The sequence below is a fragment of the Cetorhinus maximus genome, chromosome 22 (genome assembly GCF_964194155.1).
Source record: "Cetorhinus maximus chromosome 22, sCetMax3.hap1.1, whole genome shotgun sequence".
NCBI lineage: Eukaryota > Metazoa > Chordata > Chondrichthyes > Lamniformes > Cetorhinidae > Cetorhinus > Cetorhinus maximus.
In genome coordinates, this window is record NC_135900.1 from 32,457,906 (window position 1) to 32,482,089 (window position 24,184).

A 24,184-nucleotide genomic window follows, 5' to 3' on the forward strand; every position below is an offset into this window, starting at 1 on the left:
CTCTTGTCATATTTGGGCCTGCTTTGGACAAATTGATAAAGGTTGATTGCAATGATTATTTGTCAATGCCATTACCTTTGTATGATGCGGTTACCAGGCTGATTGAAGCTGACTTAGATGACATTGGTCTTTTTCATCAACAATTAGCACGTTCCTATATTAGCAGGCTTTTGGAAAAGGACCTGAAATGTCTGGAGCTAAAGAAGAATAATGGCTAGCTTCTAACATTTTAGAGCCTAATGTGGGAAGATGCTATTACAAATATGAGAATGATGGGATGCCATATGGGAAAACCAGGAAAACCACTAGGGAAGAAGCCATGACATTCAACAGCATGAGCCACTTGGAAGGAGGTAACTGAGTGAGATCTCCAATCATTCTAGGGCCTCCTAGCTGTATCAGCAGAAGTTGAATAAACCCATGAAGTAAGCACAGGTAAGAGTATTTTCAGACGAATAGCAGAGCAGATGAGTTAACTACAGGAACAGTCTGCAGGCAGATTTTTTGGGGCTATGTGGTTTACTATCAAATAAATATATGGTTATTCAGCATGCAGAGGACTGGAGTACAAAGGGAAGGAAATTATGCTACAGTTGTAAAAAGCTCTGATTATACTGTTCTGGAGTATTCTGTTCAGCTCTGGGCACTGCACCTTTGAAAGTATATATTGGTCTAATTGGAAGGTGTGCAGTGCAGATGCATCAGAAGAATACCAGGGCTAAACATTAAGTTATGGGTATAGGTTGCATGAACTGGGTTTGTATTCCCTTATGTATAGAAGAGTAAGCCTGATCTAATTGAGGTCTTTAAGGTGATTACAGAATTTGCTGGGGTAGATGGAGATAAACTATTTCCTCTGGTGGGGTAACAAAGGGACATAAAATGTAAAATTAGAGACAAGCTGTTCAGCAATGCAGGAAACACATTTTCACGTGAAGGACGATGGAAATCTGGAAGTTTCTCCTTCAAAAGGCTGTTGAGATAAGTTCAATTTTTAATAAAGAGATTAATAGACTTATGTTAGGTAGGGGTACTGAGGGATATGGAACCAAGCCAGATAAATGGGATTTAAGATACAGATCAGATACATGTTCCAATTGAATGGCAGACAGGCTAGAGGGGCTGAAAGGCCTATTCCTGTTCTTATGCATTCAATTAGAAAATGGAGCAGAAAAGAAATCTGCGAGCAACAAGGATTCAATTGAAATTTCAAAGTATTGCAAGTATTTTGTTGCATAGTACAACTTGTGCCAAGTATGTAAAGAATGTTTTAACTCGTTTGGTAGCTGCTTCCATAATTGGCTGAATTTATGACTGTAACATTATAAAGGCTATACAGCCATGACTCACATACTGAAGGTGATAACATAGCGCACGTACAGTTTATAGGAATGAACCCTAGAGAAGAATGCCATGTAATAATTACTTGACTACTGTTCATTCCCAAATTTAGCTAACGTCTCTCTCTTCTTTGGAACGACAAATTATGGCACATAGATGGAGTTCATAGTTGTGTACTTGTTTGTATCTCTCAGATGTTAGAAAAAGCCCCAACTGAAAGGAGTTTGGACAATCTCAAGCAAGCTCTTGTAGAATGTTTGTCCTTGTACCAAATTACTTACAATTCAATGTGAAATGTAGGCAATTAGTATGGTGAATAAAAAAAAATTCTCTCAGATGAAGGCTGAGGCGATACATTGCGACCTTTATTATGGCCTGCGACTGGTTATTCAGGATCTAGGCTGAAATCTTTCTGCCTCTAAAATTTTTCAGAAAAAGCAGGCGCCAATCCTGCTGCTTGTGCCTGACTATCTGCCTGCTCCACCTTACTGGAAGCAGCCAATTAAGAGGCTGTTTCCAGGAGGGCCATCCAATTAAGGACTGTGGGCAGGACAGGCACCCAGCAGAGCAAATGGGAGGGCCTACTGCATTGCCTCATCTGTACCCCAGCTGAGGGAGGTGCTTACTGCTGTGGCAGACAAGATGGAGGCACCCTCTGGGTAATTGCACCTTATTTAAAATGACTCATGACCTCAGGCATCAGGCCAACATTGCGGAGGGCAACACGTGGTCCTGTGGCAGCAACTGCCCAGTGGGGTGTGGGATTTAAATACAGGAGGACTCACAGGGCTTCCTGGCCTGCTACCAGGAGGCCATCACCAGGGACTTGCCAGGCTTTGCCTGCAGCATGGGGCCTGTCCGTGTCCGTCGCTGGTAAAAACCCAGCAACACCCCAATCTGGTCCCAACTGGCCAGGAAAATGGCACTAATTGGCTAACCATAGCTGTTGGGTGGGTAGCTGCTTCTGTTGTGTACCCACCTCAGGCAAGATTCGTCAGAGGAGGGAACACACCGAGTGGTCAACCTGGTACACATTGTCAAAAATTCCCACCACCCGCTTCCAAAGCTCTTTTGCATTAGCTGGTGAGATTGCAGCCATAAAGGTCCAGCATAAATCAATGAAATTTTGGGATTAAGGAAGCAAAATTCAAAAGCATAGCGCGCTTTTACACACAACTTGTTTTTTCAGAAAAACAGGCTGCCTGTATCTCGGGTTGGGAATCAGTGTTGCCAATACCAGTTATTGTGTGCAGACCATGCTGGCAGAATTCTGATGAGAAGTCCAGCACTGGAGGCCCAGGTTCCTGCACTGAAATCATGCAGATATGGTGGGTGGACCAATTTAGTGTCTTGCCTACCTCGATCTGAACAGCTGTAGGCACGCCTTGAATTGTGACCCCTGCGCCAGAAATTGGGGCAGAGGAATTTCTAGCCCGATATATCCGGACTGTGCTCTCCTGATTCAGAATTGCTTAACACTGACACTGCGTATTGAAGACTGGTCTGTTGTCTAATGTTGACACTTTTCACCTTGATGGTCAAAAAGGAACATCAATAATGAAATAAGTATTGGTCGATTGCAGCTGTTTCAGTATAGTTCTCTTAGAAAGTTAGATTCCTGCAAATGGAGAGGGTGTAAGTCACATCAACACTTGGAAAGGGGTGGGGAGGGGAATGGCTGGGCCGGAAGTAGGCTGTACCCTGAACAACCACAATTTGACGCTCTTTGGACTAGACAATTGAATTCTGGTAAGAGGGACCTTGGGCAGATCTTCTGTCCACCCCACATCAAACGGACATTCTGAGGGGATTTCCTGGGTTTCCCCAGAAAAGCCCTCCCTTTATGTCTTTGAAAGGTCTCATTGAAGCTCACATTAGTGAGACCTGGCATGAATGCCCTTGAGGCCTTCTGAATTCCACCAGACCTTCACTGGAGTGCCCCCTTTAGTTGAAGTGGCTTGATCCATGGCTTTGTGGAGAGTATTGTTTTTAAAAAAAAACTTCAGCCCAGTTGGGCCTCCAGAGGGCTCTGTTCCTCTTCAGAATGGTGGATTGGCTTGGACTGTGGCTGCTGCTTCTGATGCACCATTGCAGTTGCTGGTCATCTTTCCCCAGCTATGCAAATGACATCCTCCATGGAATTTGCCAGCTTTGGTTGAGGGCAAGTGGAGGTCCTGATCTGGGGCATATGCGCAGGCAGAGGAACGTTCCAGGGCTTTCCAGGGGTTAATGTTCAAACTTTAAAATGACACTTCAAGTGGTTTAATGCTTTATTCCTACTACAGTGGTGCAGTGGCTTAATTTACCACAACATGAGATTCATTAAGCTAAGATTGAAAACAGTTTCTGAAATGCTTGCTTTCAATTCTATGTGGAATAGTGCATGGATGTTAAAGGTTTGTAGAATAAAGACTTTGCTCAGTTCTGGCACTGAAGGAGAAATGCAGTCTCTGTAGATTAACATTACAAATCAGTCAATAGTGTCAGCCCAACAGTCTGTAATATATATAAAACAAAAACAAAAAATGCTGGAAAAGCTTAGTAGGTCTGGCAGCATCTGTGGAGAGAAAGACAGAGTTAATGTTTTGAGTCCGTATGACTCTTTGTCAAAGACTTCTTCACTGACTTGAACCTGCCACTTCCTCTAAGTGCTGCCCTGACATCTGCAGCAGGGCTGGAGACAGCTTGTGCAATGCTTGGCCCTGTTGCCTCTGGTGAATTTGGCATGCCCCCCTTGAGGGCCCCGGGTTGCTTTGGCCGTCCTCCTGTGGGCCAGCTGCTCTGTCTACAGTGACAGAGGTCGAGGTTGAGGGGGGTCATGGGCAAAGGAGATTCGGAGGGAGCAGACAGCTTCTGAGATTCCTGAGTGCATGACCCAGGGGTGTCCAGCTGCCGCTCCTCCTCCCTTCAGGTGCCCAAGTGCCCCGGCCTGACCCCTTGAGGGCAAGGAGTACCTGGAGGGGCATTGAGGTGCCCCGTTTTTCTCTCGTGTTGTCACTGCAGGAACTCACCCATAGTTACCATGTTGGAGTGCAGTTCCATGCGTACCTCTACATTCTGCTGGACCAGGGTCTCCATGGAGTCCGCCATCCTTCCCATGGAGATCATCATATGCACACATGTGGGCACCACTTCATCAGAGAGCAGGCAGATGCACTCTTCCAATTCATGTGCCACTTTGTTGAGGGCTTCCAACAGCTCTGTATAATGTTCCCCCATCTTCTACTGACATCCATAATGAGTTGGAAGGCCGAATCCAGAGGCTCATCATCTGACTTGGACCTCACACCTCACAGATGTCCCCAGCAGCTCTGAGTGCTGGGGAGCTCGGCTGAGCCTGCCTTCTCCTGTTGCAGACATCTGTCTGTGTGGTAACCACAGTAAACCTGAGCCTGCTCTAGATCTAGGTCCCGCTGAGGTATGTGTCTCTGTGCTGGTGGAGGGTGTGGGTCAGCGCTGTGACAGGTCTTCCAGGCTGCTTATTTCCAGCTCTTCTATGGAGGAGGTGTCCTCTTGACTGGAGATGAGGACCTGGGTCGAGCTGAGGCCCTCTTAGCTGGTGGTAAGGACCTGGATGGAGCTGAGGGACTGGCTGGCTGAAGGCGTTGGTTGCTTGGCAGAGCTCCCTGTGAACCAAAGTAGAGATAATTAGTCCATGGCAGCTGAGTTAAAAGCAGGAGAGAGAGACCACTCACTGTTGTGTTGAGAGAGGGATGATATGGTGCAGGATTCTCACGTGGGTGCTCGCCGTTGACCTCACCAGTCAGTGCAATGGCACATTCATCAAAGTGAGCAAGGGGCCTAATTTGGGCCACTCCACCACTGGTCTGGGACCTCACCTTGCTGTTGTGAGCCAGCTTCTCCTGCATGAAAACAGATGGAGTGTGTGTGAGATGTACACAGGGCACTAGAATGTTTGTGTGTGATGAGGATGTGAGCTCCAGAGGATATGAGCCTGATGGAGATGTGAGGGTATGTGTGAGAGTTAGTGGTGTTGTCCCTTGAGGTTTGAGATCCCTTGGATGTATGATGGGTTTGTGAGTGTGTGAGTTGAGAGTGATGAGGTGGTTGACTTACTCTGGTGGAATGGATGAGAGCATTCATCCTCTCACTGCACTGGATGGCTGAACACCTCTGTGCCCCAGTGGCATTGACCACCGCTGCCACTGCCTCCCAGGCTGGATTGGTGACTCTGGTGGACCTACTGTGGCCAAAACAGGGATGGAGAATATTGTGGCGGCCTTCCTCTGTGTCCAGCAGGCAACCCTGAGAAGCATCACTAAATTTGGGGGCTGCCGTTGTCTTTGCTTTCGGGGCCAGTTGTTGCCTGGAGCAGTCCTAGTCTGTAGACGTGAAGTAGGCATGCGCTCAGGCGCGCTTTAAATATGGCGCCAGGAGAAAGGAAGCGCTGCGGTCACAGCAGGGTAGGCAAATCTGAGCCTGCCTGCCAGGTATCCGGCATGTTTCCCGTGAATGCATTATTAATGAGGAGGGAAGTGCCGGGAATGGGACGATACAGTGAGAAAACCTGACATTGCGGCCGGCGGGTAAAACATCCTTTTTCCTGCCCGTTACCACATTTTGTGAAAATCTGGGATGATCCCGCCCTCAGTTTCTCCAGTCTCTCCCTAGTGCCATTTTACAAATCTCTTCTGAATCTCCAAGGTCTTGAGATCCTTCCTAAAAGTGTGGTGCCCAGAATTGAACATACTCCAGCTGAGGCCTAACTAGTGTTTTATAGAGGGTTAGCATAACTTTCTCGTTTTTGTACTCTTTGCCTCTATGGATAAAGCCAAGGATCCCATACATGTTGTTAAGAACCTTCTTGTCCTGTCACCTTCAAAGATTTGTGCATCTATACTTGCAGGTTTCTTTATTCCTCCACCCCTTTCAAATTGTACAATTTAGTTCCCTCAGCTGATTTCTGGGACAAAGGGGTTGTCTTATTAGGAATGGCAGGTAGGGCCATACACATTGGAGTTTAGAGGAATAAGAGGTGATATTATTGAAACATAAAAGATTCTAAGGGGGCTTGACAGGGTAGTTGTTGATAGGATGTTTCCTCTCCTGGGGAGTCCCTGTGCTAGGGAACACAGTTTCAAAAATATGGAGTCTCCCATTTAAGATGGAGATGAGGAGGAATTTCTTCTCTCAAAAGGTTGTTAGTGTTTGGAATTCTGTTCCATAGAGAGCAGTGGAGGCTGGGTCATTGAATATATTCAAGGCTGAGTTAGAAAGATTTTTGATTGACAAGTGAGCCAAGGAATATGGTTGACATACAGGAAGGTGGAGTTAACGCCACAATCAGATAAGCCATGATCTTATTGAATGGTGGAGAAGGCTTGGAGAGCTGAATGGCCTACTCCTGCTCCTATTTCTTATGCTTTTATATTGCCTCTGCTCAATCTTCCCACCAAAATGTATCACTTCACACTTCTCTGCTTTAAATTTCATCTGGCATGTGTCTGTTGATTTCACCAGGCTTCACTTGGGAAGCTGATCCTTCCCTACAGATCTCATCAATTCGGTGCTACCCAGATTAATCCCAGCTTCAGAGATTTTTCCTGCTATCAACTGGGTTGGACATAACACTAATGTTTAATTCAGAGCCTAGAATGCATTCAAAACAACAGTTAAAAATGAAAGTTTAGAATTATTTTCTTATTTACTTGTTGGCATTTGAATGGTTAAAGAATGATGTGCCTGTAGGGTAACCTCAAGGACGTGATGGCACAATATGTGTGGCATAATTTGACCATTTTCATCGTGCAGAGAGGATTACCTGGGCTTGTTAACATTCTCCTAATGTCACAATGTTAAGAGCACATTGTTTCTGGGATCACTGAACAATTATGTGTGCCTTTCACTTGCTCAATCAACATCAAACAATAATTTGTACAGTTTCCTTCTCCTGTCTTTTACTGCCACAGGAATGGAGTCTTGATAGCTCAGCTCTTTACTGTCATTAGAAGGATTGCAAATTCTGGGTCACTGTCACTAAGAGTACATTTTAACCTTGTTTTGGTGTAACTCTTAATTTACTCTCCTTTTTCTGTCTGCTCAGTAGTGTCCAAAGCTATATAGAACATATTGAATTATGTAAATATGAAACTGAAGTGATTCAATAAAGTTTTGATTATTTTAAAAAAAAGTTCCAAGACAAAGCAAAGTAAAAAGTTTATCATAATTTCTCAACATCCAGACATATTCTTACAGAAGAAGGCTTTTTAAAAAATTAACCTAACTGTACAATGAACAGTTTACACGAAGTGTGCTAATGCTAATTTTTTTAATAGGGCCTGAAGTAACTATAGTTTCTAAAATGAAGGTGGCTTCAATAGAATAAACATGGTAACAGAGAATATTAAGCTGATTTTGACTAAAATGGGTTTAAATGTTTTTGAAGCATAGCAGAAGTCCAGTTTAACCATAATGTCTAACAACATGCCATTGATTGATCTTTGTTGGTATGTTGCCAAATGAAATTTAAAAAAATCCTGTGATCATTTTTAAGGTGATGTCAATTAATGGTCATGGGAAGCAAACAATCTATTCTCCTGTGCTTTTAGGAACTGCAAGAGGTTTAAGTAAATCATGCAGGACATTATCAAAGTTGACATATCCTTGCTGTAACTTGGTTATGTGACAAGCAGCATGCGACATGCTCATCCTATATTTTCTTATTGATTTGGATCCCGCTGGATTGATGATGGGTTGGCCTTGCCCATCTCCATGGGCACTGACCCTGGCAGATCATCTGGGGTCTGGCCCATTTAAAATTTACCAGCGGCGGTATTTCCACAGCTGCCAGGTCAACTGTCTTAAGCAGGAGGGTAGAGGTGCATGGAAAAGGGTTGCAGCACCTCATCCAAAAATTAAAATAAAACAAGCCTCCCTTACATTGATCAATTGCTCTGTGATTGATAGTGCTAGTCAGGGCCCTTTAATTTTTAAACTTTTCCTCCTGTAGTCCCCACCCCCTTCCCCCGCTGCATATTCCTCATGATTATCAGTGTTATGAGGTCATTAATGAGCAGGAATATGTAAGATGGTGTATTACTGTTGTTAATGTAATATTTAAATGCAACCTCCCCAGTTTGTGGATATCTTGGAAGTAGTTATGGGTGTTAGAGAGTCAATGGAACAGCTCCATAACATGGAGGTTATTTTACTGGAAGGGTGAAAACACAACAGAAATCTGTTTTGTGCTATTAAAATACGCCTGTTTGAAAGTTTCGTTTTAGCATATGATTTTGGTTCTGAACAGCGGTTTCAGGATAGCTTGGGCATTGAGTGAGAGAGCACACTGGTTCTCAGATGTAACGCTAGAAGTCCTGATAGAGGGGGACCAGAGGAGGAAGGGTGCCCTTTTCCCTCATAGGGGAAGGAATCCACTTTGTCCTCCTATCCCTCCTGTCCGTCTCTTCAGGCGCAACTAGTGCCTGGCTTCATGTCCTCCTCCCTTTCCTCCTGTAGACCAAAGTGGACTCCCAACAAGATGCTGATCCCTTTCTCTTGGCGACTGCTATAAGATGTCCGATAAGTTAGAGTGGCACAATTCTCACTCTTGGGTATTGCTGAAAAAAGAGACATGACGTCGAAGCTTTTTGTCTTGCCCTCATCAGGATAGATGCAAGAATGCCAAATTTCAAAGAGAGGAAAAATTTAAGGTTCTTAGTCGGACTCACAATATAGCTCACTTAGGCATGCTAGAAGCTTCATATATTCAGATGCAGAGACCTGTCCTCTGCAGGCAAAAGGAAATTGTATAGACATTGCAACTTTTTTGAATAAACAAAAGCTTGGGGGCAGTAGCAACCTGATGCATTCGCCGTGGCAATATCTTGAGCAATGGGAGCCGACTTGCCAACCAATCAGCACCCCTTTTCTTATGCAGTGTAAATTGTTGTTCCCTTTGAAATTTGACATTCTTGCAATGATGAATGCAAGATGAAAAGCTTCGACAATATGTCTCTTTTTTTCATCTATACTCAAATTCTCACTCTTCTTAGGTGAAATCTTCAGAGAATTTCCAGAATAAAAGTTGGTAGAATGCTGGTGACGCCTTGATGAAATGTCCCAGATAGCCTCCCAATGAGTCTCAAAAGCCCTCTTCAAAACTCCAGCAGCAAGTGAACAGTGAAAGGATACCTGTATATGGTGCTCCAGATCCTCTGCACTAACTAATTTACTCATAATCAGCTATTTTCTGTTAGCAGAAGGTGTTAGGTCAAGCAATAGCAGCCAAATTGCATTCAACCTTGTTAATGAGCATAACAGTGGTTAATAAACATAACAGTGGCAATCAGCTGCTTAACTATCCTCAGGGTGGTCGTTCGAAGTGTAATTTACAACCCCTTTACCAAAATGACGCTTTGTGTTAAACGTGGGCTAAGACTGGCATTTCATCGTAAGGCCCAATCTTGGCCAGCCCAGAGGTTCTTTAGTATCTCAGGTATCCAGGGAAAATCACCTCCATTACGTCTTATTGCACTCATCAAATTTAGGCATTTTCAGGGTGGAAAATGCAGCCTGAAGAGTAAGGGAAATATCTCTGCTGCAAGGTTTGCTGGGAAGGGATTTATTAGAAAACAGTGATGCGACTTAAGTTAGTTGCTGGAAATTTCCTTGGAGGAGGGAGGAGGGCATGAGCTGGGTTTCCCCAATCAATGGCATCATTTTGGCAACCTGCCAAAATGTCTCCAGGATTTCCACCAATCTTATGCTGAAGTTGTGACAGCTGAACAGGATAGAACCCCTGAGGAGATTCCCAGCAGATTTGTTTCAGTAAATGAAAGCTTTGATTTCCATTTATTGCACTTATGAATGTGACTTGGATTGGAGATCATATAACTTGGAAGTGATAGGTTGTCATAAGAACTCTCTGCAAGATATTTCCCATAAAATAAATACCGGCAAAGTGTTACAAATGAGAGGTTTTATAAGATATAAAAGCAGAAAACGCTAGAAAAACTCAGCAGGTCTGACAGCATCTGTGGAGAAAGAAACAGAGGGCAGAATTTTCTGCCTGTGCCTGCCGGATGGGTGGGCCCGACCCAATCTCCGACGGGCGGGGCCTGACCCAATCTCCGGCGGGCGGGGAGCTGATCCCCACCAGAGAAGCGGGCCCCGCTGCTATTTTACGTGGGCGGGCCAATTAAGGCCTGCCCAGCGTGACGTCCGGCGGGATGTGCTATGCGCTATGCGCTTCCTGTGCGAGCTTGGGGGGAGGGCGATTCCCCAAAAGCAAGAGTGTGCTCTTTCGCGCATATGGATGAAAGAGCGCAAATCTCCCTGAGGCTAAGTGCAGCCTCAGGGAGGTCGCTTACACTTTAAAAAAGATTAAAAATAGAGAAAAAAAAATTCCCTAACATGTCCCCCTCATGTGACAATGTCACATGAGATGGGACATGTTAATAAATTACAGGTTTCATGTTTTTTCTATTGCCCGCCGGGACTCCTGGCCTGCCCACCAACCTTAAGGTTGGACGGGCAGGTCCTTTAATTGTTTAATTGATCCTGCCAATGGCCTCAGTTGGCCATTGACAGGTCGGCGGGCACACAGCTGATTTTGCTGTGCCCCCGCCTTCCTGAAAATTTAAATGGGGCGGGATGACATCGGGGGTTCCGCCCGATGTCATCCCGCGTCATTTTACGCGTCGGCGAGCGGACCCCGCCCCCTGCTCGCCAACGGCAAAATTCTGCCCAGAGTTAACGTTTCGAGTCTGCCCGACACTTCTTCAGAGCTAAAGAGAAGTAGAAATGTGATGGAATTTATACTGTTTAAAACATAACTATCTTATAAAACCTAAGATAAAAGCAAAATACTGCATATACTGAAAATATGAAATAAAAACAAAATGCTGGAAAAACTCAGCTGGTGGTGGAGCAGCTAAAACACGATAGAAAGTCAGCGATAGGTGGGGGCTATGGAGAGACTGACAAAGATGCCATGGGTAGAAGACAAAGGGAGTGTTAATGGTAGTGGTGAAGACTAAAAAAAGTGCCGATAGTGGCATAAAGGTAAGAAAGCAGAATGTGTTAATAGCAGAACAAGGGTTAGCACTCTTTGAAAGAACAACGTAGAACAAGTGACAGATGGCCCTTTTGGGGGTAGTGGGGGGAGGGGGAGTGGCTGGGGAAAAAGGATCTTAAAAATTGTGGTAAAAAGAGGGATAACACAATGAATGAGTCAATAAAAATGAAAATAAGTAAATAAATAAATAAAAATAAATTTTAAGAAAGGGATTTAAAAAGGGTTGAAGATAGAGGGCTCTGCGGATTCAGAATGTTAACTCTGTTTCTCTCTCCACAAATGTGTCAGACCTGCTGAGTTTTTCCAGCATTTTCTGTTTTTATTTCATATTTCCAGCATATGCAGTATTTTGATTTTATCTTAGGTTTTATAAGATAGTTATGTTTTGGACTGTATTTCTACTCTAGGGTAAAATGGAGGAATGAAGAGTGTCATTTGACCTGTTCTGAATTTTACTTATAGTAAATCTGCATGGTTTGGTTGGTAAAGATTAAAGTTGGGTGAGGGGGTGGGGAGCAGGTTGTTTTACTGGGTAGCAGGTGCAAAGTGTGGTAAATACCAAAAGCATCTGTGCTGACAGTGAGTAAATTGTTTGTCTCCAAGTCCCAGGGAGGTGTTGAGAATTTTATGTTGTAAACAATAATTTGATAATTAGCCATAGTCCATGTAGGACCATAGGTATTTCTCTCCATTAGAGAGAGACTGTTGGTTAGATAGCTTGAGGGGCGCCACTCTGATTATACTTTAAACTGCCTATTTAATTCCAAGATATAATAAAGTTGTGATCTAATAACATTTCTACCTGGATACAAGGCACATGTGATTCACATTGTCATGGAGATGGCCTTTGGGGAAGTGTGTAGTATCAGAATTCAAGGTTCGCCTGAAAGATATTTCTGAATTTCACAGACCAGACAGACTGCCAGGATCAGAGAGAAGGAGGGAGCAGATAGTGACGGCAAGTCTCTATGGTTCTCCTGCAGAAATGGGTGAGACCTCATGGTCAGATTGAAAAGACCAAATTTGTGAGGATTTAAAATGAGGTTGGAAGATTTTCCTAGCTCAAGCTAGAGGGAGGAGCTCCATGAAAGCCTTCACAGTGAAAGACAGTTCTGGGGTTAAGAGTTAATGGGCTGGGAAAGGAAAAGAGCAGAAGTAAACCCTCAGAAGCTAAGAATCATTTTGTACTAGTTCCGGGAGAATGGAATGTATACTTAAGGGATAAAGTATAACCAAGGAGTGGGATTTTTGGCTGTTAAAAGTAAATGGGGAAAGTTCTGTTCTGTAGTTTAAAATATTGAAATAATGGTTAGGCGATGTTACTTTTAGTTTGTTTCCAGAGTTTAGGACATAGCCAGCTGAAAGCATGACTGCCAACAGTGGGGTGATTGAAATAAGGGATGCACTGGGAACCAGAGTTTGAAGGAGTGCAGAGATCTCAAAGACCTGTCGGGCTGGAGGAGGCCGCACAGACACGGAGAGACAAGGCCATGGAGGGTTTTGAAAACATGGATGAAAATTTTAAAAGGGAGGCATTGTTGTTCAGGTGCCAGTAAGGTCAGCAAGCACAGGGATGATGGGTGAATGAGATTTGGGCTGAGTTAAAATATAAGAAACAGAGTTTTGGATGAGCACAACTTCAGGTAGGGTAGAAGATGGGAGGCTAGCCAGGAGAGGCCTGGAATAATCAAATCTAGAAATAGCAAAGGGTTAAATAAGGTCCTCAGTAGCAGATGAGCTGAGGAAAGGTTGAAGTTGAGCAATGTTACAGGATGGAAGAAGGCAGTCTTGAGGATGGTGTGGATATGTGGTTAGAAATTCAACTTTGGGTCAAACACAACACAAATCTTGTGATAAAGGCAAAATACCGCAGATGCTGGAAATCTGAAACAAAAACAAAAAGTGCTGGACAAACTCAGCAGGTCTGACAGTATCTATGGAGAGAAAGACAGAGTTAACGTTTCGAGTCTATATGACTCTTCTTCAGAACAAAGGTTGTGTGTGATCTAGTTCAGTTTAATACAGTTACCAAGGATAGAAATGGTTGGTGGGCAATGGAATTTATGGTGGGGGACCAAAGAGATTGGCTTCAGTCTCTCCTTTTCTGCCTATCCACTGTTAGATGTCGGACAAACATTGTGACAGTTGAGGAGTCCAAGGAGGTTTGGTGCAATCGAGCAAAATACTGCTGAAAGCTAAGCAGTTTCTTTTTCTCATTGAATTCTTGGATTGTTGGATAGCCGCTGGAGAGCCCTGTAGTGGGAAGGCATTGCAGCAGTGACTGACTTTTCACCGCTGATTCTGATAGCAGGTCTATGCCATGTTAGTGGCCTGCAGTTTCGGGGGCGGGGAGGCGCTGGTTAGGTCAAACGTAGAGCTTTTGAGTTACCTCTCAAAAATGGCAGAGGAAAATCAGGGCCACATGCTCACAATAACTTTTATACTGTTTATGAATGCTCAATAAGCAAAACAGTACTTTAACCATGAAAAATTGATATTACAATTATAGTAAATGCAAGGCTATTAATACAAAAGCCATATTGACTTAAAATAGTATGTGAGAAATTGTGAGTTAAACTGTCCAGTATTACATTACCAGCTACACATTGAACGTGGCTGTTCTAAGCATGTTTGTAAGAAAGAAAATAAATATTGTTTTATATATGGGAGCAACAGAAGAGAAAAAAAAAACCTGTTTTACCAGATGATCTGAAGTATTCAAATAATTTAAAAACTTTCTGCACTGCTTGTATTTTCATGGAGTTTTAAGACTCCAAATACATTTTACCTCCTGACGTTACTGATCTTATTAAACCCAGCAACTTTCTAAAACAGCATTACTGTGTACAGCGTAGCAGGTGGCAACATAAATACTTCTTCTCTCCAAGTCTTCAGTTCACTACCAATGTTTTAATCCTATTACTGCTAACTGAGTGAAGCCTGCAGTTCTTTTCGGTTATGCAAAGTTTAAGTCATAATTAGAATCAAAGGGGAGTAAAGAACCTTGTTAATACCAGTACTTAGCTCTCGTCAGCTTAGTTCAAAAAATTACTTGTTTTGATTGTCAGAAAAATTTAGACCTAGTGGGACAAAGCAATATAAAACTCAACGTAATCTTATTTTGTGAAAGTTAATATTTAGATCTCTGACGCTGAAATAGAAGCAGCAATCTAAATGCGTGCTTGAAGATGTATCAACAACCAATCTGTGTGTGTGAGAGAAGGAATAATCGTAGAATCATAGAATGGTTTCTGCAAAGATGGAAGGTATTCAGTCCCTCAAGTCTGTGTTGGCTTTCTGCAAGAGTATAAACCTATGGGCCCCTCTCCCTGTAGCACTGCAATTTTTTCCCCTTCAAGTACTTATCTAATTTATTTTTGATAAGTCGACAACCAATCTGAATGTTTGCTAGAAGAATTAAACTAAAGTACCAGGGCAAAGACCTAACATGTATTTTTAGGCTAGTTATGCTAGACAGTTTGCATCAGTGCAAAATCAAAACAGTTTTGCTTTCATGCAGGTTTAATCCTTCTCTTCACTTGACTCTCATTGCATCTGGCTGCTCCTCTGAAACTGGAAAGTCTCTGACTGGTCATCCAGCTTTGAGATCCTGCCAGCCACCCTTAATTGGACGGGGAACCTGTCTCCATGGCAATGAAGAAGTCACCCCGATCAAAATCCCAAAGAGTGGCAGGGTGTGGATTTGGGTCCTGGAAACAGTCCCGGTTCCTGTTCCCCACCCCACAAAGTGAAAATTCAGCCCCAGAGGTACAAATCAGGTTGATAGTAAATCAGCAGCCTGTTTTGCACTGTGTTCAATTTTCTTTTTCATTGAATGAGGAGTAAAACAAGCTGACAATTTCTGATCAGTCTGTTTCATGCTACCGCCCTTGATCAATTTCATCCCCTGTATTGATGACAGGTCATGACCTGAAACTTTAACTCTCTCCACAGATGCTGCCTGAACTGCTGAGCATTTCCTGCATTTTTGTTTTTATTTCAGATTTCCAGCATCTGCAGTACTTTGCTTTTGTTTCATCCCCTGTATGTTAGGTGTCAGACATATGCCTTATGCTTCTAAACTTAGAGGTACTGTGTAAAGAACATTTACAGACTGTTTTATATATGTTTCATGATTCTGTTCATGTTACACCACAACTGATGCAACTTGCAAAAGTGATGTTTGGGGTAATTAATTTTACAAAGCTTTTCCAGGTTGATATTTATTGTTCAGGATTAGAGCAAAATCTGCCTAGAAACACACCTAGCCCTGTCAAATTTGGGAGAAAACAATCTGCAAATTTCTAGCCCTGAATTTAAAATATTTCCCATGCACAATCATGTACAATAATGCACAACACATTGATTTCAGTGGCGAGTAGATTAGGGCTGCCTGCCACAGATACATGTAGAATCTAAAAAAGAACTGATGAACAAAGGCTTTGGATGTTTCAGCTGCCTTTATTAATATTAATATATATATATTAATGATCTAGATCCTGGTGTGCAGGGGACAATTTCAAAGATTATGGATGATACGAAGCTTGGGAGTGTTGTGAAATGTGAGGAGGATGGTGTGGAACATCAAGAGGACATAGACAAGTTGGTGGAGCGGGCAGATAGGTGGCAGATGAAGTTCAATGCAGAGAAGTACAAGGTGATGCATTTTGGTAGGAAGAACATGGACAGACAATATGAAATAAGAGGTGAAATGTTGAAGGGGGTGCAAGAGCAGAAGGACCTGGGTGTATATGTGCATTGATCATTGAAGGTGGCAGGACAGGTGGAAAGAGCAGTTAATAAAGCGTATGGTATCCTGGACTTTATTAATAGTGGCGTAGGGTACAAGAGCAAGGAGGTTATGCTAAATTTATATAAGACACTTGTTAGACCTCAGCTGGAGTGTTGTGTACAGTTCTGGGTGCCACACTATAGGAAGGATGTGAACACGTTGGAGACAGTGCAGAAAAGGTTTACAAGAATGGCTCCAGGGATGAGAAACTTCAGCTATGAGGATAGATTGGAGAGGTTGGGACTGTTCTCCTTGGAGAGAAGAAGGCTAAGAGGAGATTTGGTAGAGATGTTCAAAATCATGAGGATGCTGGACAGAATAGACAGGGAGAAGCTGTTCCCACACGTAAAAGGACCAAGAACGAGAGGGCACAGATTTAAAGTGATTTGCAAAAGAAGCAAATGTGACGTGAGAAAAAACTTTTTCACACACCGACTGGTTTGTGCCTGGAATGCACTGCCTGGAAGTGTGGTGGAGGCAGTTTCAACTGAGGCATTCAGGAGGACATTAGATGATTATTTGAATGGAAACAATGTGCAGGGGTACAGGGAAAAGGCAGGGCAATGGCACTAGGCCAGAATGCTCATTTGGAGAGCTGGTGCAGACATGATGGGTCGAATGGCCTCCTTCTGTGCCGTTAAAGTTCTGGGATTCTGTGATTTGCAATTATGTTTTTTTGCTGGTTCTTCCATGTTTGAAATCGTTTTTGCGGGACTTACCTGAAACTTATGTCAGGGGGCAAGCAAACCCAATTCATAGGATTGATCAAAGCAATGAGGGGAGGGGAGAAATTGGTAAAAGCCATTAGTGCAGAAATGTTAATTACTTTGACTGTCAGAGCAGCTTTCTAAAGTTGCCACATAACATTAAATGCATAATCAGATTTGCTTGTCTTACTTGGCGGGCAGAGTTTTGTCAGTTCTTTGTTGGGCCACAAGATGGAGCTTATTCTAGAAGTGATTTGTTTCATTTTGAATCGGAGACAGAGAAAGAAGAGATGATGCGACTGTCTGTCAGTGATGACAGTACAGTGTTTACAATAATATTAAGCAGTCTAAGGCTTGTTTGCTACACTCTATCACCCTCCGTTCAAGCAGGAAGTTTAATGATAAACAGATAAAATAGAAACGAGTAAGATGAAATCTTAAAGGTTAGTGGATAATCAGCAGCTATTTTAAAGATGTGATCAGATAATTAAATGAGAGGCAGAACCTGGAAAGTGTTGGCATTGATGGCATGATCACTAAGAATGAAAACTTGGAAAAATACTTGGCCCACTGATTGACCATGTCGTGGGGGGAGAGTGGTGGCGGGTGGAAGCAGCAAAATATAATAATTTATTTATGTAATTGTCTAAATTTTGAGGTGCCCACTTTCATTTATTTGCCAGATACTTTAACAAATATATAGGCAGCCCTGATGTTGTCAGTGAGTTCACTATCATCATGCCTTGAACAGTTCTGGGTAGTGAAATCATTTGCAGAAAAGGTTCAGCTCTTGGGTTTAAACATATAACATTATATTTTGGGGAGTGGCACTAGGCGAATTGCTCCATGGGAGAGCCAGAATAGACACGATGGGCCAAACAGCCTTCTTCTTTGCTGTAACCATTCTGTGATTATGATCTTAAATCCTGTAAATTTATTTTCATAACCTCGTTGAAATATAGTGGATGATTTCTCCTTCAATTTTAAAAACCTGACACAATATCTATAATAGTAAGCACTGGAAATATTTTGCATGCGTTTTATTTAAACAAAGTGAAGGTTTCCTCATACTGAAAACCTCAAGGACTAGAATCAAATTGCAGCATAATTAATATGGTTTACAGAGGCACAGGAACTAGGTAACTTTCTGAATAGTTAGAGACAGGCGTGTATAAAACCTACATTATATCTACAAAAACTTGAAGAAATGTCAATTTAGGAGTTTTTTTTTATATGAGAGTAGATTTTCTTCAAGCTGTATAACTGCTATTTAGAACCAGCTGCTCAAGTTACTTTTATTGCAGTTTTTATTTGATTCAACAAAAGAAGATGACAAAACAAGTGTAATTACGATATTTGCTGCAACCTTTCTTCTGTCAAACATCCACTATTCTCCTCCCCACAAAGTAAACTGTTAGTGTTCAGATGAACACCTACCCTACCTAAATTATTGAAAGATATATACCGTTATGTCAGATCACCCAGGATCAGGCACATTTTAATAGCTAGCCATATATGAAGTAAGTTTCACAGGTCTTTCTCCTTCCCTTCACACTGGCCATTTACGTAGAACACCAGCAACTGGATGCAGGTTAAAGAGGTTTTATTTCCTTCCTCAGAAGAGCAGGTTAAAATTGCAGTCTGTGGGATCAATGGGAAGGTTGGCTGTTGAGATTCTTGGGTAAATTTAACTGCCCGTCCAATCCGTTTGCTTATGAGGAGGTGAAAGTTCCTGCTCTCCACCCGTTCAGTTTGTTTGTCCTTTGAAGTGAAAATGACCATGTTCGTCTTCTGGGGTGTTGGTAGGATTTTGGCTGCTCCTGGAAGGTTCCGTTGCAAAGAGGACTGGATAACCACAGACGGTTGAGTTTTGGATGAGTTGCTGGCTCGGGATTTCCTCTCCTTGCATTTGCTCCCTGCCTCTGATATGTGCTTGCTTTCGAAGGAGGCTGCGCCTTTTTTTTATTTGGTTGTGCCAGATGCAGCGATCCTGTGCGAGCTCCTCCCAGGACTCGTAGTCAATATTAAACTCCTAAGTGAAGCCTTCAGGGTGTCTTTGTAGTGCCTCCTTTGACCACCATGAGAGCACACCCCAAACTCAAGTTCTCCATAGAAGATTCCCATTGGTAAGCAAGTGCCAGACATTCTGGCCACATGACCAGCCCAACTTAGTTGTGACTGTCTCGATATGGTGTGGATACTTGACATGCCAGCTCAGGTGAGTACCTGTGTATCTGGTATTTTGTCCTGCCATCTGATCTTCAGAAGCTTCTGAAAGCAGCTCAAGTGAAATTGGTAGAGCTTCTTGCACAACGCTGGTGCACAGTCCCAAGTCTCACATACATAGAACAGAGTGGGTAGGACTAATGCTGTATAGACTTTCATTTTGCTTGGCAGACTTACTCGTCTTCATTCCCAGACTGATGTTTGAAGTCTGCCAAAGGCTATGTTTGCTTTGGCAACTCTTTCATGTGAGTAGTTAGCAATATAGACAGCTCAAGACAGGGTGCTGTCTAAGTGAACTAATCCATGGCTGGCAGGCTGTGGTCATGGACTGAATCCTTGGGTTTGAGGTAGGGCTTTCCTGGAGCAGGCTTGTCCATTATTTCAGTTTTCTTCATGCTGATCATAAGACTGAAGCTGTCGCATGCTTTGGAGAACAAGTCCACGCTACGTTGCATGTGCAACTCTGAACTGGCAGCAAGTGCACAGTCACTGGAAAACAGGAAGTATGTCCTTGGAGGCCTTAGTCTTGGCCTGGAGTCAGCTCAGATTGGGCAGCTTCCCATCCATGTGAAATTGATATCGATGCCAGGATCACCATTTTAAAAAATTCTTTTGTGGGATGTTGGCATCGCTGGCTAGGTCAGCATTTATTGCCCATCCTGAATTGCCCTTGAGAAGGTGGTGGTGAGCCACCTTCTCGAACCGCTGCAGTCCACGTGTTGTAGGAACTCCCACAGTGCTGTTCGGAAGGAAGTTCCAGGATTTTGACCCAGCGACAGTGAAGGAACGGCAATATATTTCCAAGTCAGGGTGGTGTGTGACTTAGAGGGGAACTTGCAGGTGTTCCCATTTATCTGCTGCCCTTGTCCTTCTGAGTGCTAGAAGTCATGGGTTTGAAAGGTGCTGTTGAAGGAGTCTTGGTGAGTTGCTGCAGTGCCTCTTGTAGATGACACACACTGCTACCTCTGTGCATTGACGGTGGAGGGTGTGAATGTTTGTGGATGTGGTTCCAATCAAGCATGCTGCTTTGTTCTGGATGGTACCAAGCTTCTTGAGTGTTGTAGGAGCGGCACTCATCCAAGCAAGTGGGGAGTATTCCATCACACTCCTGACTTGTGCCTTGTAGATTGTAGACAGGCTTTGGGGAGTCAGGAGGTGAGTTACTCACTGCAGAATTCCTAGCCTCTGACCTGCTCATTTAGCCACAGTATGTAAATATCTGGTCCAGTTCAGTTTCTGGTCAATGGTAACCTTCAGGATGTTGGTAGTGGGGTATTCAGCGATGGTAATGCCATTGAATGTCAAGGGGAGGTGGTTAGATTCTCTCTTGTTGGCGATGGTCATGGCCTGGTACTTGGGTGGCATGAATGTTACTTGTCACTTATCAGTCCAAGCCTGAATATTGTCTGGGTCTTGCTGCATTTGGACATGGACTGCTTCTGTATCTGAGGAGTTCTGAATGGTGCTGAACATTGTGCAATCAGCAACGAACATCCCCACTTCTGACTTTATGATGGAAGGGAGGTCATTGATGAAGCAGCTGAAGGTGGTTGGGCCAAGGACAAAGGAACTCCTGCAGTGATGTCCTGGAACTCTGGAACTGAGATGACTGACCTCCAACAACCACAAACATCTTCCTTTGTACTAGGTATGACTCCAACCAGTGGCGAATTTCCCACCACCCCCCCAGTCCCGATTGCCATTGATTCCAGTTTTGCTTGAGCTCCTTGATGCCATACCCGGTCATAGGGACTCCCAGGGCAACTCTCTCCCTACTATATGCCACTGTCCTGCCACCTCTGGTGGGTCTGTCCTGTCAGTGGAATGGTGATGGTGGTGACTGGGACATTGTCTGTAAGGTATGATTCCATGCGAATGACTATGTCAGACTGTTGGCTTGACTAGTCTGTGGGACAGCTCTCCCAATTTTGACTCAAACCCCCAAATGTTATTAAGGAGGCCTTTTCAGTGTTGACAGGGCTGGGTGCCATAGTTGATACCGTGTGGTCCGTGTGGTTTCATTCCTTTTAGACTTCATAGTGGTTTGATCCAACTGACTGGCTTTCTAGGCCATTTCAGATGGCATTTAAGAGTCAACCACATTACTCTGGGTCTGGAGTCACATACAGGCCAGACCAGATTTCCTTCCGTAATCGACATTTGTGAACAAGATGGGTTTATGTTTACGACATTATGGTTTTGTGGTTACCATCAGACTAGCTTTTAATCCCAGGTTTATTAATTGAATTTGAATTTCACCAGCTGTCATGGTGTGATTTGAACCTGTCTTCCCAGATTTGAGCCTGGGCCTCTGGATTACTAGCCTAGTGACTTTACCACGACACCACCGTCTCCCGCTTCACGGAAGGCATTGGAGATCATGGCAGAGAAAAAAATTCTGAAGAGGGTCAGTGCTAGGATGTAGCCCTGTTTAACTCCATTAGTGACAGGGAATTGGCAGAAGATTCACCATCATCCAGGAGAAGCACGAGCACACTCCCATGGAATGGTCAACCATTGTGATGAATTTCTCAAGGCAGCCAAATTTCTCCATTATCTTCCAAAGGCCCTCATGACTGATTGTGTTGAAGGCCTTGGTCAGGTCAACAAACCTGGTGTAGAGGTCCATGTTCTGTTCTTGGCATTTCTCCTGGAGCTATCTAACTGCAAACACTATGTCCATGGCTCCTTGACCTTTCCTGAAGCCACACTGACTCTCTGGCAGTGGCTCCTGGTCAATATGTTGCACTAAAGCTCAAAGATTCTGGTGAAGATTTTACTGGTGATGGAGAGGTGTGAGATTCCGCTATGAGTGTTGCAAGGCTGGCGAGTTCCTTTCTGCTTATACAGGTAGACAATGGAGGCATCTTTGTATTCTTGCTGGATGGTTCCTTGGTCCCACATCGAGTGGTAGAATTCAGCCTTGTAGACCTCAGTTGAGAAAGCATCAGCCCCTGGAGCTTTGCCACTAGGCAGGAGTTTGATTGTGTTTGTTGTTTCTAATAGCGTGGGAGGGTTATCAAGACAGCTGTTGATGAACAGTAGACTGGGGTCTGTAGGCAGATTTCAGAGCATCATTGAATCTCATCCAATCTTCCTGGTCAACAAATTAGCGACTATCCTAACTGGCGAGTAGGAAGGAGGTAAGTGTGTCGCTTTGGAATCAAAGGACCGGATTTTCCTGTTCAAGGTGAGAAACGGGAGGTGGGATTGGTCCTGACTCACATTCCTGCCTTTGTTGCTAGCCTGCTGGGAGGCAAGATTTTCATGGGGTCAGGGTCTTAATGACCTAGAGACCGGTCTACTGCCCAATTAGTGACCCGGGAGGTGGTGGTGGAATGGTAGTGAGACAACAGGGAAGTGGGTCACATTCTGGTAGGATCAATGGCAGTTTTCTGTGTGTGGTCTTAAAGAAAAAGAGAGGATCTTCACCTTCAAAGTGCCGGGCAAATAGATAGCTGGGATCCGGGATAGGATAGGGTAAGATTGTTTATCGAAACTTCATTGCTGCTCAGTCGTGTTTTGTCAAAAGTTACACCATTTTCCCATCAAATCAAACCGTTTCAGCTGCCGCCAGTCTCTAGGTCATTAAGACCCTGACCCCATGAAAATTTTGCCTCCCAGCAGGCTAGCAACAAATGCAGGAATGTGAGTCAGGACCAGTCCCGCCTCCCGTTTCTCACCTTGAACAGGAAAATCCGGTCCTTTGATTCCAAAGCGACACACTTACCTCCTTTCCGGTCAGGCTGATACTGAGCAGCTTCACAGAGCTCCAAATGGCCTCGTGCCCCCATAAAAAACTCGGAAAGTCAGAAGGCGAAATCTTAACGAGCCCCCTAATGACTTCAACATGCCCAATTAACAAGGCAGGCCACTTCACCTTCCCGCCCATGCCCCACCCTGTCCCCCTGTCCTATGGAAGATCATCAGATTTGGAAGCGGTATGCTGGTGCCATTTTGTTTTTGCCTCCGTTCCATCCCGATTCGAGATGGGAAAACCTGGCCCAAGATGTTTCCAAGATAGCGTGCCTAGAAATTATAGTTTAGAACTAATTTCACTTCCAACAGACTCTGTAATCTGCTGCCTGAACCAGGTCAACTGCAGGGCAGTGCTGATGATTGACTAACCAGTCTGGCTCAGTAATGAAATCTAGAAAGGAAAACCTGACACTGAGGACTGGAATTCTTCCCATTCAGCCACAGATAACTGAAAGCCAAGCAGCAGAATTCTTGTATCATTTTGTGCTGGTAGAAACATATGTGCTCCTTCAGCTCTGACCTCTTTTGCACCTCCAATTTTCACCCCCCTCGCATTCATGTCCATCTTCAGCTGCCAAAGTTTTAAGCTCTGGAGTTCTCTCATGAACCTAAGATAAAAGCAAAAAACTGCGGATGCTGGAAATCCAAAACAAAAACAAAAATACCTGGAAAAACTCAGCAGGTCTGGCAGCATCTGCGGAGAGGAGCACAGTTAACGTTTCGAGTCCGAAACGTTAACTGTGCTCCTCTCCGCAGATGCTGCCAGACCTGCTGAGTTTTTCCAGGTATTTTTGTTTTTGTCTCTCATGAACCTTTCTGTCTCTACTTCTTTCTCCTCATTTAAGACGTTTTTTTAAAAACCTACTCTTTGACCAAGATTTTGGTCACGTATCATTGTGAGGTTCAGTGTCAAATTTTTGAATCATGGAATGGTACAGCACAGAAGAAGGCCATTCAGCTCATTGAGCCTGTGCTTGCCCTTTCAAAGACTTATTTAATTAATCACACTCCTCTCTTTCCACAGGTAATTAATTAACTAATTGGTAGCCTGTTGTGGTGTATAAAATATTCTGTTCCTGTTTCTTGTGATTACTGTTTCCTTTGTACTTCAGATGCCTGACATTTTAAATCATTCAAAACCTGCCCACTTACACAAGGTTAAAATCGGCTCCATGATGTCACAGGGGCATCATTGTTTACAACTGATGGCTTCTGCTCACCCTTTGAGAAGTTGACAGACTAAAACAATGTAGAAAAAACAGCTTCCCCAGCTCAATTTTCCCCATCTAGGAATTATTATTTCCTATTGCTTGATCCATCAAC

At 43.6% G+C, this 24,184-nt stretch overlaps 1 protein-coding gene across 1 annotated transcript in view; it reads left to right on the forward strand.

The window, feature by feature from the left end:
- Positions 1-3,390: 3,390 nt before the first annotated feature.
- The window catches only part of tfec (transcription factor EC), a 145,274-nt gene continuing 124,480 nt past the window's right edge, over positions 3,391-24,184 (forward strand). The window contains exon 1 of the mRNA XM_078568054.1: positions 3,391-3,566. The gene's annotated coding sequence lies outside the window, so the exon portion shown is untranslated. The remainder of the gene's footprint in view (positions 3,567-24,184) is intronic.